The sequence below is a fragment of the Neofelis nebulosa genome, chromosome 8 (assembly GCF_028018385.1).
Source record: "Neofelis nebulosa isolate mNeoNeb1 chromosome 8, mNeoNeb1.pri, whole genome shotgun sequence".
In the NCBI taxonomy this organism is placed as follows: domain Eukaryota; kingdom Metazoa; phylum Chordata; class Mammalia; order Carnivora; family Felidae; genus Neofelis; species Neofelis nebulosa.
In genome coordinates this window covers 36092404-36103740 of record NC_080789.1, presented here as the reverse complement: position 1 = coordinate 36103740, position 11337 = coordinate 36092404, and positions in this window count along the sequence as shown.

Below are 11337 nucleotides of genomic sequence, written 5' to 3'. Positions count from 1 at the left end.
TAATATAAAAAAGGGAACGGTCCAAAACTGGCATTTGAACAAATTTTAGAGAGGGTACAGACATAATTGACAGAGAGTATCCAGTCCACCTTGGGTCATCTTGTTTTCTCCTCTCTCACTTTCATGACTTTGAGGTCAACCCTAGCTAACCTCATTAAAGATGAATATAAAATGTACCCATAATTTTAGATGTATTCCCTCATTTAGTCATTTTATCTCTACAAAGACAGATCTGCATTTACCCGAAAGTATCATTGCTTTTGGGAAGTATCTGGAAGGATAAAACTCAAATACTGAATATGAAAAACTGCTTTTTTCCCTACCACATAGTAATGGGTTGTATACTTACAGATGTCGGAGAAAGATGTAATTCTTCTGCAGTATCAATTCTCATAATCAAGTAGGAAAAAAATAGGTCCACATGATACAAATTCAATGATAAGCAACATACAGCAGCATTATTTATAATAGCTAAGGTATGGAAGCAGCCCAAGTAGCCATTGATTGATGAATGGATAAAGAAGATGTGGTGTGTGTGTATACACACACACACACACACACACAACGGAATATTATTCAGCCATAAAAATAATGAAATCTTGCCATTTGCAATGGCGTGGATGGAGCTACAGCATATAATACTAAGCAAAATGAATCAGAGAAAGACAAATACCATATGATTTCACTCATGTGTGGAATTTAAGAAACAAAACAAATGAATAAAGGGAAAAAAAAAACGAGAGAGACAAACCAAGAAACAGACTCTTCACTATAGAGAATAAATTGATGGTCACCAGAAGGGAGGTGGGTTGGGGGATGGGTTAAATAGGTGATGAGGGGTAAGGAGTGCACTTGTCCTGATGAGCACAGCATGATGTATGGAAGTATTGAATTACTATATTTATACCTGAAACTAATATAGCTTTGCATGTTAACTGGAATAAAAATTTTAAAAAATGATAAGCAACAAAGACAAATTCCTTGCTTTTGAAGTTCATTCTCCTCACAGAATTACTAAATGTATTTCAATATACCATGTTCTTGCTTAATTTCCTAATATTCATTTTATCCCCAGTGATTGATCTAAGCTCATCCTGTCACGACTACTTTATTAGGAATGATTGACATATGACCCAACCAAGTTTGACACATGATACAACCCTGACCAATGAGGAAAAATATAGGGGCTTCTGAGAAAGGTTTACATGCTAATGAAATGGAGAGGTGAAAAAAATACACTCATTTTCCTCAGATCAACACTGATAAATAAAAATGTTAACCTTAGAATTTCTGTGACCATCTCACTCCCAACCAACTAAAATGTCAACACACAAAGTATAAGACTGGGAGGAGTGCTGAGATGTGGTAACAGTGTACCAGAAGACCCTGCCTAGAATGCCATCAACTGTTGTCTGTTTTATATTTAATTCCTTATTGCTTAAGTGAATTTTAGACAGAATTTTCTGCTACCAGCAAATGTAGCCACAAACCAACCGTGTCCTGAGATTGTTTCACGGGTATATGTGACCACAAATAATTCCACGTTACTAACTGTTCTCAAAGATCATAGAGGGGTACCTGTACTTCATCTTTGCAACACTTTTTACTACATATTCTATAATCCCTGTCACTAAAGAATATTATCTTGCTTTTTGTATGGACTATATATATATCTACTACACAGTCTATGCTGCAAAATCCCCAACAAAATGTTTCCTCATCATGTGCAGTTACTTGGGAAAACGTGGACCATTCTGTCTTTTGACAACTTCTTTATTTGGAGAATACACCAATTCCACCATGTAGCATTTCCTATCATCTCTTAAGAAAATGGAGGTACAAAGGGGAGATTAGAAGACAAGGATACAGTGTGCTGTGACAGAGTCAGGAATATAGTTGAGAGATGAGCAGAAGAGTTAAGTATGTAACAACAATAAAAAGCATGTCCATATGTATGTTAAATAGGTAAATAACATTTTCTAAAATAAAAAATTGCCAGGAATTATAAAGTCTGCACTGGGAAAAAATAAAATTCCAAGTCTCAGAGTTACTGTTTGTTGTGTTAATCACAATACATTAACTTCTTTTAAAATATCTCCTAAAACTGTCAATGGAAGTTACTTTAATGATAGAAAAAGCTGTTATTATTTTATAGGTCTTACTATTTTATATTTCATTACCATCTGTGTTTATAGCTTTGTAAAGTGATTAAAAGTTGAGTGGCTATCATTTGCCCTTAGTCTATGATTGAATTACTCTGGAAATCATTGCAGTGTTGTATGGATTAAGGCTATGATTCAATTCATAATATTCTAACATAAGTAGTAAACAGAAACGAGTTTTTATAATGTCAAATATATAATAAAAGAAGCTATTTTACTTCTTTTATGGTTTCATTTTATTTCCATCACATTGAAATGGCTAATCGTGCCTTTTCTATTAATAAAATTCATTTTGAAGACATTTTGCAATCTGTTAAATAGACAGCATAAACTTGTTCAAGACCATTTGATTTTAGTTTTGTTTATAGTGAAGGTAAAAAAATATTAACTTCAAGGAAGCCCTAAAAATAATACTCATTGCTTAAACAGTATAAGAATAATTTTCTAGTAAAGACAGACATATTGAACATTCTGTAAATGATTCTTTATAAAATGCAATTGGGAACACACTCATAATAGACATGCAGACATTACAAGGGATGCTATTGCAGTGGAGGGTATTTTACTGGTTGAATTTTGTGTTTCCTCCAACTTTTTGGTTTCTCTGTCACTTTACTAAACTCAGAATTATGTTGTCTTCCTTTAAAACCAGGCATTTTTTTAGTTTCTATACTTTGGATGCTGGATTCTCTTAGAATAACATTTAATTGAGATATTTAAGATTCACTTTTTGAGAGTAAAAACCGGATAAAAGGAATCTTGGATTTTGTCTCTGGCTTCTGTTGGGTAAATGACAACTATTGTATAAATATTTATTAAAACTACACACACACAGGGGCGCCTGGGTGGCGCAGTCGGTTAAGCGTCCGACTTCAGCCAGGTCACGATCTCGCGGTCCGTGAGTTCGAGCCCCGCATCGGGCTCTTGGGCTGATGGCTCGGAGCCTGGAGCCTGTTTCCGATTCTGTGTCTCCCTCTCTCTCTGACCCTCCCCCGTTCATGCTCTGTCTCTCTCTGTCCCAAAAATAAATAAAAAACGTTGAAAAACAAACAAACAAACAAAAAAACTACACACACACACACACACACCAAACACAACAAGAAACATTTCCTCAAATAATATATACCCATTTTGTGACTGGAACAGCCAGGTAGAATAGTAAGTGTTATGAGAGACACACAGGCAGAAGACCAATCCTCATGCAGATGGAGTCAGGGAAAGGTTTTTTTTTTTTTTTTTTTTCAACTTTTTTAAAATTTATTTTTAGGACAGAGAGAGACAGAGCATGAACGGGGGAGGGGCAGAGAGAGAGGGAGACACAGAATCGGAAACAGGCTCCAGGCTCCGAGCCATCAGCCCAGAGCCTGACGCGGGGCTCGAACTCACGGACCGCGAGATCGTGACCTGGCTGAAGCCGGACGCTTAACCGACTGCGCCACCCCGGCGCCCCAGGGAAAGGTTTTTTGAAAACATGACTCTGAAGATGAAACGAGGAGGATATGTTATAATTAATCAGAAAAAAATCACAGGCTATTTGCAGCATAGGGAATGGTAGATACAAATTTTATAGATCTGTAAGAATTTAAATCTTGATGGGGCACCTGGGTGGCTCAGTCAGGTAAGCATCTAACTTTGGCATAGGTCATGATCTTACGGTTTGTGGGTTCAAGCCTTGCATCGGGCTCTGTGCTGACAGCTCAGAGCCTGGAGCCTGCTTCAGATTCTATGTCTCCCTCTCTCTCTACCCCTCCCCTGCTCAAGCTCTGTCTCTCTGTCTCTCTCAAAAAAGAAACATTAAAAAATTAAAAAAAAAAAAAAAGAATTTGAATCTTGATGTAGACTAGACAGCGAGGGGAAGGAGTGAAATATAGAGGTAGACTAAAATATGCTATGGAAGCTTTTGATGTCTTAATAATGCCATTACTTTTTCCAGTGCATTTTGGGAGTATTGGAAGGATATAAAAAAGTGAAATGATCTGTAGAGATTTGTGTTTTAGAATATTCGTGTGGATAAAATTATGTAGGTAAATTGGAAAGGATTAAATATAATTCCTATTTTAGGCAATATTCTGAGAAATAAGATGCGATAGAGGGTTATGACACTGGCAATAAGAGGATGGATTAGAGCAAAATTAAATAAGTACACAGGGCATAAAGATTGATTCTATGAGAGAGAGAGGTGGGAATTAGGGAGGGTTGATAAAATTAAAATGGTAACAAGTTTTGAGAGTAGGGATAATGGATATGTGATGATAGTGTTCTTTTAGGTAAGTTTTAAGTAAATTTCAGAACATTTTAAAGACCAATGTAAAAAACAGAAAAACTTCTGTAACTTTTACAGCCTTAGTAAATAAATTATACCCTGAAATATTAGGAAGATTTTTTTTTAGTGTTTCTTTATTTTTGAGACAGAGAGACAGAGTGTGAGTGGAGGAGGGGTAGAGAGGAGACACAGAATCCTAAGCAGGCTCCAGGCTCTGAGCTGTCAGCACAGAGCCCAATGTGGGCCTTGAACTCACAAACTGTGAGATCATGACCTGAGCTGAAGTTGGATGTTTAAGAGCTACCCAAGTGCCCCAGGAAGATATTTGACTCAATTATTCACACATAATATAGTCAATGAAATACAAGTTAACATTCAAAAAGAGTCTCTCAGGGCACCTGGGTGGCTCAGTCGGCTAAGCCTCTGACTTCGGCTCAGGTCACGATCTCACTGTCCGTGGGTTCGAGCTCCACGTCAGGCTCTGTGCTGACAGCTCGGAGCCTGGAGCCTATTTCAGATTCTGTGTCTCCCTCTCTCTGACCCTCCCTCATTCATGCTCTGTCTCTCTCTGTCTCAAAAATAAATAAACGTTAAAAAAAAATAAAAAAAAAAAAGTCTCTCAAAATTGAACATTCGATATTGTCTAATTAAGCAAAGCTTGATGTGGAATCTGCATCTCTGAAACCTGGTATTTCCCTGAGCATCTATCAGTTAATACTAATAAAAATCCATATGTGTTAAGTACACATTATTTTCTGTATTTGAAGCCAGTTTGGTTACAATGGAGTCTTGTATTTCTGTTACTTGGAAGAAGCTGTTAACTTTTAGGGCACCTGGGTGGCTCAGTTGGTTAAGTGTTAGACTCTTGATTTCAGTTCAGGTCATGATCTCACAATTCGTGGGATCAAGCCCCATGTTGGGGGGGTCTATACTAAGAGTGTAGATCCTGCTTGGGAGTCTCTCTCTCCCTCTCTCTCTGTCCCTCCCATGCTCATACACTTGCTCTCTCTCTCTCTCTCTCAAAATAAATAAATGAATAAGGTGTGTTTTTTGTTTTGTTTTGTTTTGTTTAAGAAATTGTTGGTCTTCCATAGGCCATCATGGCACTCTCTTTGTCTCTTTGCCATGGGATGCTATCTGCCATAGACAGTGTACTAGCTTTACAGGTTTAGCACATGGAAAGCAGTTTTCATAATTAATCCACCACTGCTTTCTACTTTCTCTTTGATGTTGCTGTAAAAGTAATAGCTTTTAGCTAAAGCATTTCTTATCTGACTTTTGGAGCTAGAGTAAAAGACACCAATTTTAAGAGGAATAAAAGAGGGAAAGAGTGTGTGAATTGTGGGTGTGTATGCAGAGTGGACCTATGTAAGGTGCTTATCCATTGGCTTTCCTCTTTTAAACAAAATTCAAAGGCCTTTCATGCCCATTATCTCTGCTGGATGTCTTTCAGTGGGCTGATTACAACAATGGTACAAATTTTTCAACCCTCCTTGTAGTTACACGTTTTGCATTAGAGTTTGTGGCTCCTTACATTACAGGCTGGAGTTTATTTCCCTCATCCTTGAATCTGGGCTGTGACTTGTTTTGGCCAGCAGATTGTGGCAGAAATGACTCTGCATTAGTTCAGGGACTAAGATTTAAGAATCTTTGCACATGTTTATTCTCTCTCTCTTGCTCTTCTGCCTTTGCTATGAGAATGAGCCTGGATTAGCCTGCTGGAGGATGAGAGCACAAGCAGGGGAGCTGATCTGACACAGTTAATGGAAGACTAATTCCAAATATGCGAATGATTCCAGACAAAATTAGCTCAGTTCCATATCTGTCTCCTAGCTAACTACAGATGCATGAGGAAGCCCAGATAAGACCAGGAGACCTGCCAGCTGTGGTGTTGACTTGTAAACAATAAAGCAAAGACATCATGTGAAGCTACCAAGTTTTGAGGTGGTTTGTAACGTAGCAGTAGTTGACTGATAAAAATTCTTTATAGACCATATCTGTAGAGGTATGATCTTACCACCTTCACAGAGAGATTATTACTGTGACTTATAGGCTGGTTGTATCCTAAACAGTGTTTCAGATTCCATGAGTTATAACTTCTTGGTTTATTTGGCTGCTCCTTATTATAGCCCTCATAATGAACTCAAATTTTTCTGCTGATGAGTTATGTCTACCTACCCAAGCCAATTTATGAATTCTGTGATGCTAATCTCCCTTGCTTTCACTCTTAATGGGACAATATTAAATGTATTTACATATATTTATTTTAATTATAATCTTTAATTTTATGCTATTGAGGAAAAGAGAAGAATGTGCTTTTGCCAAAATGTTCTTTGAATAACAGACTCCTGCATCGCTTTTATCCATTATGAATGTTATTTAACCAAATAAACTCAGATATTTTTCTTCTGAAAAACAATATTTCCAAACTCTCTTCTAGTCTTCCTTTCTGTTTTAGGATATTAAGAAGGAAAAATATCCAACAGAATATCAATGTATCCATATCCTGTTAGAACTTTAATCTGTTTTTTTTCTCAATAGAGCAATTCCCTTTGTGAACTAAATAACACTTAATTTTAATTTAATACAATGTTTTCTTATTTCAGAAACTATGATGTGTGTGTATGTATGTCTTCCAAAATATACCTAGCCACATAATATAATTAATACTTTTTACTTAAATTATCTTTTAAGGTGTTTTCTCTGTATTTAGCAACACATCTGTACTGTTTAAAAATACTTCCTGACCATTTTATTCTATTTTTTCTTAATTTTATCAAAGGACTAGCAATTAATAGTCATTAACTGATATAAACCATGAATCTTTTCCTTATAGAATGAAAAACTTACCTTACAATTTTTCTTATTTAATTTCACTAACCAAGTTAGAGTTTTTTTAACTACCAAGTAGACATGGTCAAGCTGAATTCAAGGAGGGTAGAAGCAATTTTTTGATGTGTGTGTGTGTGGGTGGGTGGGGGAAGAGAGGGAGAGAATGATAAAAATGTCTAAAAGATCATACCGAGAAGGAAAAAATAGCATACTGCGGTAATTACCATGAGGGAAAGGATCCAAACTGTTGGCTCCAGACGTGAATCTTATCTGAGGAAGTATTTTGTTTGGCACACACAGTCTTTAAAACAAACCTGAATTAATTGCCACATTTAAAAATTGGGGAATTTCTCAAAAATAATTTTAAAAATCCATCTTCCCTTGAAAAATCAGAAAGTAGATCCACACTGGGCCTATGTGCTTGAATGGCAAAAGTCTGTAGCAGCTGCCTGTTCTGATGGAGAATGAACCTTCCAAATCTATCAATGTCAATTGTTCTATCACTTATAGCATTTGGCTAAGACCAAGCCCCACCCCCCAAAAAAACCCACAAAAAAACATAAATTTTTTTAAACTGTGGTGTTTTTACTCTTTTGGGAAACAAGGGAGAAAAAGGTAACAACCATTTATTGGCTTGCTTACCCCATTTGCTTGCCCGGCTCCTTTAGGCCTTTAAGTTTCAATCCATAATTTAAAGTTTTTGTAAAGACTGAGATAGTCAACACTTTTAGTCACAGGTGGCAGAAACCAACTCATATTTCCATAAGCAAACAAAAATAGTTACCTGTTCACATTACTTGTTCCAGGGGAACAAAATAGTGTTATCAGAAATCCATTTCTTTTGTTTTTCATTTTCTGATACCATTGTGTTCTCTCTGGGCCACATTCTCGGGCTGATTTTAGCAGTGAGATGACAAAAGCCACTGGTCCCTCCAGGCTTACAAAATTTTCAATGTCCATAATTCTAGATAAAGGGAGAATATCCCAGCAATTCTAATGTAACATTTTGGTGGCTTTTATTGGCCTGTGTAAGGTCACATGCCTAAGCCAAGCAATCACTGTTGGTAAGGGAGGTGTGGTAGTCTCATAGACCAGGTCCAGGTTCTAGGTCATCTGCTCATCTCTGACAGGAGCAAAAAAAGTTAGCTTGATATAAAACTCCTGGTACTACATGGCAACGAGAAAGAATGAAATATGGCTCTTTGTAGCAACGTGGATGGAACTGGAGAGTGTGATGCTAAGTGAAATAAGCCATACAGAGAAAGACAGATACCATATGTTTTCGCTCTTATGTGGATCCTGAGAAACTTAACAGAAACCCATGGGGGAGGGGAAGGAAAAAAAAAAAAGAGGTTAGAGTGGGAGAGAGCCAAAGCATAAGAGACTCTTAAAAACTGAGAACAAACTGAGGGTTGATGGGGGGTGGGAGGGAGCGGAGGGTGGGCGATGGGTATTGAGGATGGGTATTGCTCACCTTTTGGGATGAGCACTGGGTGTTGTATGGAAACCAATTTGACAATAAATTTCATATATTGAAATAAATAAATAAATAGATGGATAAATAAATAAATAAATAAATAAATAAATAAATAAAACTCCTGGAATAATATGCCCATGGTAAAGAAGAATTCTGTTAACAGAATAAAGGAAAAAGAGATTTAAGTCAGGCAAAATGACAGTTGTCCAAGATAATCACAAATTAAGGTATAACACTAAGGAGCTATTTAGTTACACAGGAATGCATATTTGAGTTAGTAAATGAGTTGATAAAATAAAAATGTTACATATAGTTCCCCCCAAAATCTATGAAGTATGTACAAACATCTATCTTGATAAACATGGGCCACTGAAAAATATAGAGAATAAGAGACGTTAACAAGGAAGTTAAGTAAGACATACTGTAAAAGAAAAAAATATATAACAGGAACCAGAGATTATAGTTATGACTACTAGCGGTGTTGCCTTAATATGTCATTTATCGTTTTCTTAAGTTTCACATCTTCCAAAATTGTGAAATATATACAGATAGAAATATACAAATATACATACATACCTTAAAGAAAAACGATAAAGTAAGCACCCCTGTTACCACTACTTAACAATGAAAATACTGCCATCCACATAGGACTCCCTGAGATGAACTTCTTTTATTGTATCTCTTTTCTCCCAGAAAAAGCACTACCATGAATTTTGTATTACTTCAATTTCTGATTTTCTTTTTTTCACCACATGTATATTTATTCCTGAAAAAAAGTCACTTAGTTTTGCCTTTTTAAAAAAATGTATAACTAGAATCATAGTGAAGTTTATTTCAATGATTTATTTTGTTCAACATTATATATGTAAGATTCATTAATGCTGATAGACGTAGCTGTGAAAGGATTAATAGAAAATTCATACCGTAATTCTTTCCTCAAAAATTGAATTTTTATTTATTATAAGCAAAAGGCTTTATTTTTGCTAGTGCCTTTACTTACATCTTATTTTCTCAGTAAATCGTATAGCAACTCCAATTCTTTTAGGTTAGCATTTTCTTGGCTCATCTCCAAACTTTATTTCTCTATTGACTTTTAAATTGAGTCTGAAAAATCTTTGGTCTTTAGCTAGAGAATTTAGGCTACTTATATTTATATTGATTTCTGATGTAATTTGATTTATTTTTACATATTGTTTTCCTGCTGATTCTAGTATTCTTTTTCTTCTTTTTGGCCTTTTTTCTGCAATTAATTTTGTCTTATGATGCATTTTTCCTGCTACTAGTTGTGAAATATTTTTTTAATGCTATAGGGGTTACCATGGAAATTATAATATGTATATTTTCAGTATCCTAAATTTAATCAGTATCATTTTTTTCTTTCAAGACAATGTAAGACCCACAGAATAATTTACCCTTCTCTTGACAAATTATTCCTGTGCTAAATTATAATTCTACATATTTAACCCCATTAAACATTATATTATCTGTTTGCTTCAGTATTTGTTTAAATTTAGCCATGTATCTATCACTTCTGGTGCTTTCTTTCTTTATTTCCAACCCATTTGTCTGGGACTTCTTTTTTTGCATAGAGTATATCCTGTAGAATTTAGTGCAATTTTGCCTGTGATAAATTCTCATAGTTTTGTCTGAAAGTATCTTTATTTTGCCTTTATTCTTGAAATAAGTTTTGTCTTCATAGAATTTCAAAGGCTCTCCTTTATTTATTTTCCATCCATTAAAGTTATCATTCTACTGCTTTTGGGCTTCTATTGCTATTGAGAAAGGATCTGTCCATCAAACTCCACTATTTTGAAGCATATATTTTTCCTCTCTATCTTTTTTTTCTGTTTGCCATTGGTTTTCCAAAATTTCACTATGATACATCTAGGTGTGAAAGTCTTTTGTTTATCCTATGTTGGATTGTTTGGACTTAGTATACTTTATCAGTTTAGTATGTTCTCAGACTTTATATCTTTATATATGCATCTAACCCCTTCTCTTTCTCCCGTCCTCCTGGAGCTCTGATTAGACATGTTTTATTTAATTCCATCATATATTTCTTTGTCTCTCTACATATTGACTAGTTTTTTCTGACTTGTTTTCTTCATCTGTGTCTAATCCATTGAGTTTTTAAATTTATTATGCTTCCAGAAATTTTTATCTGTTGTTTTTCTATATTTAAAAACTTATAGTTTTCCAGTACCTACAGATAATTGTCAATCTTGTTTTTTAATTTCTTTAAACATTTTAATATCTTTATCAATTTATAATCTGGAATTGAAAATTTCAACTCATTGTGAGTCACTTTCTGCGTTCTGTTGTATAGTTGGTTCTTTAGTATGCTGGTCAGTTTATTTTGATTGGGAGTTTTTTCTCTGCTTGGAAAATGGTAGGAGTTGTCTATGACTCAGATGAAGTTAAAAACTTTCAGAGAAAATTTGTCTTTTGCTTTTGTTAAGTTACTAGGGGCAATTGAAACTCATAATTTTTTTGACTACTTAGGTAATGTGAATTTGAGAAGGCTTAAATGTGGTTTCAGTTTCTGAGGGATAGTTTTTGTCATAATTTGTTAAAGCTATGGTGAAAGCAAGGGAGAGGAGGGT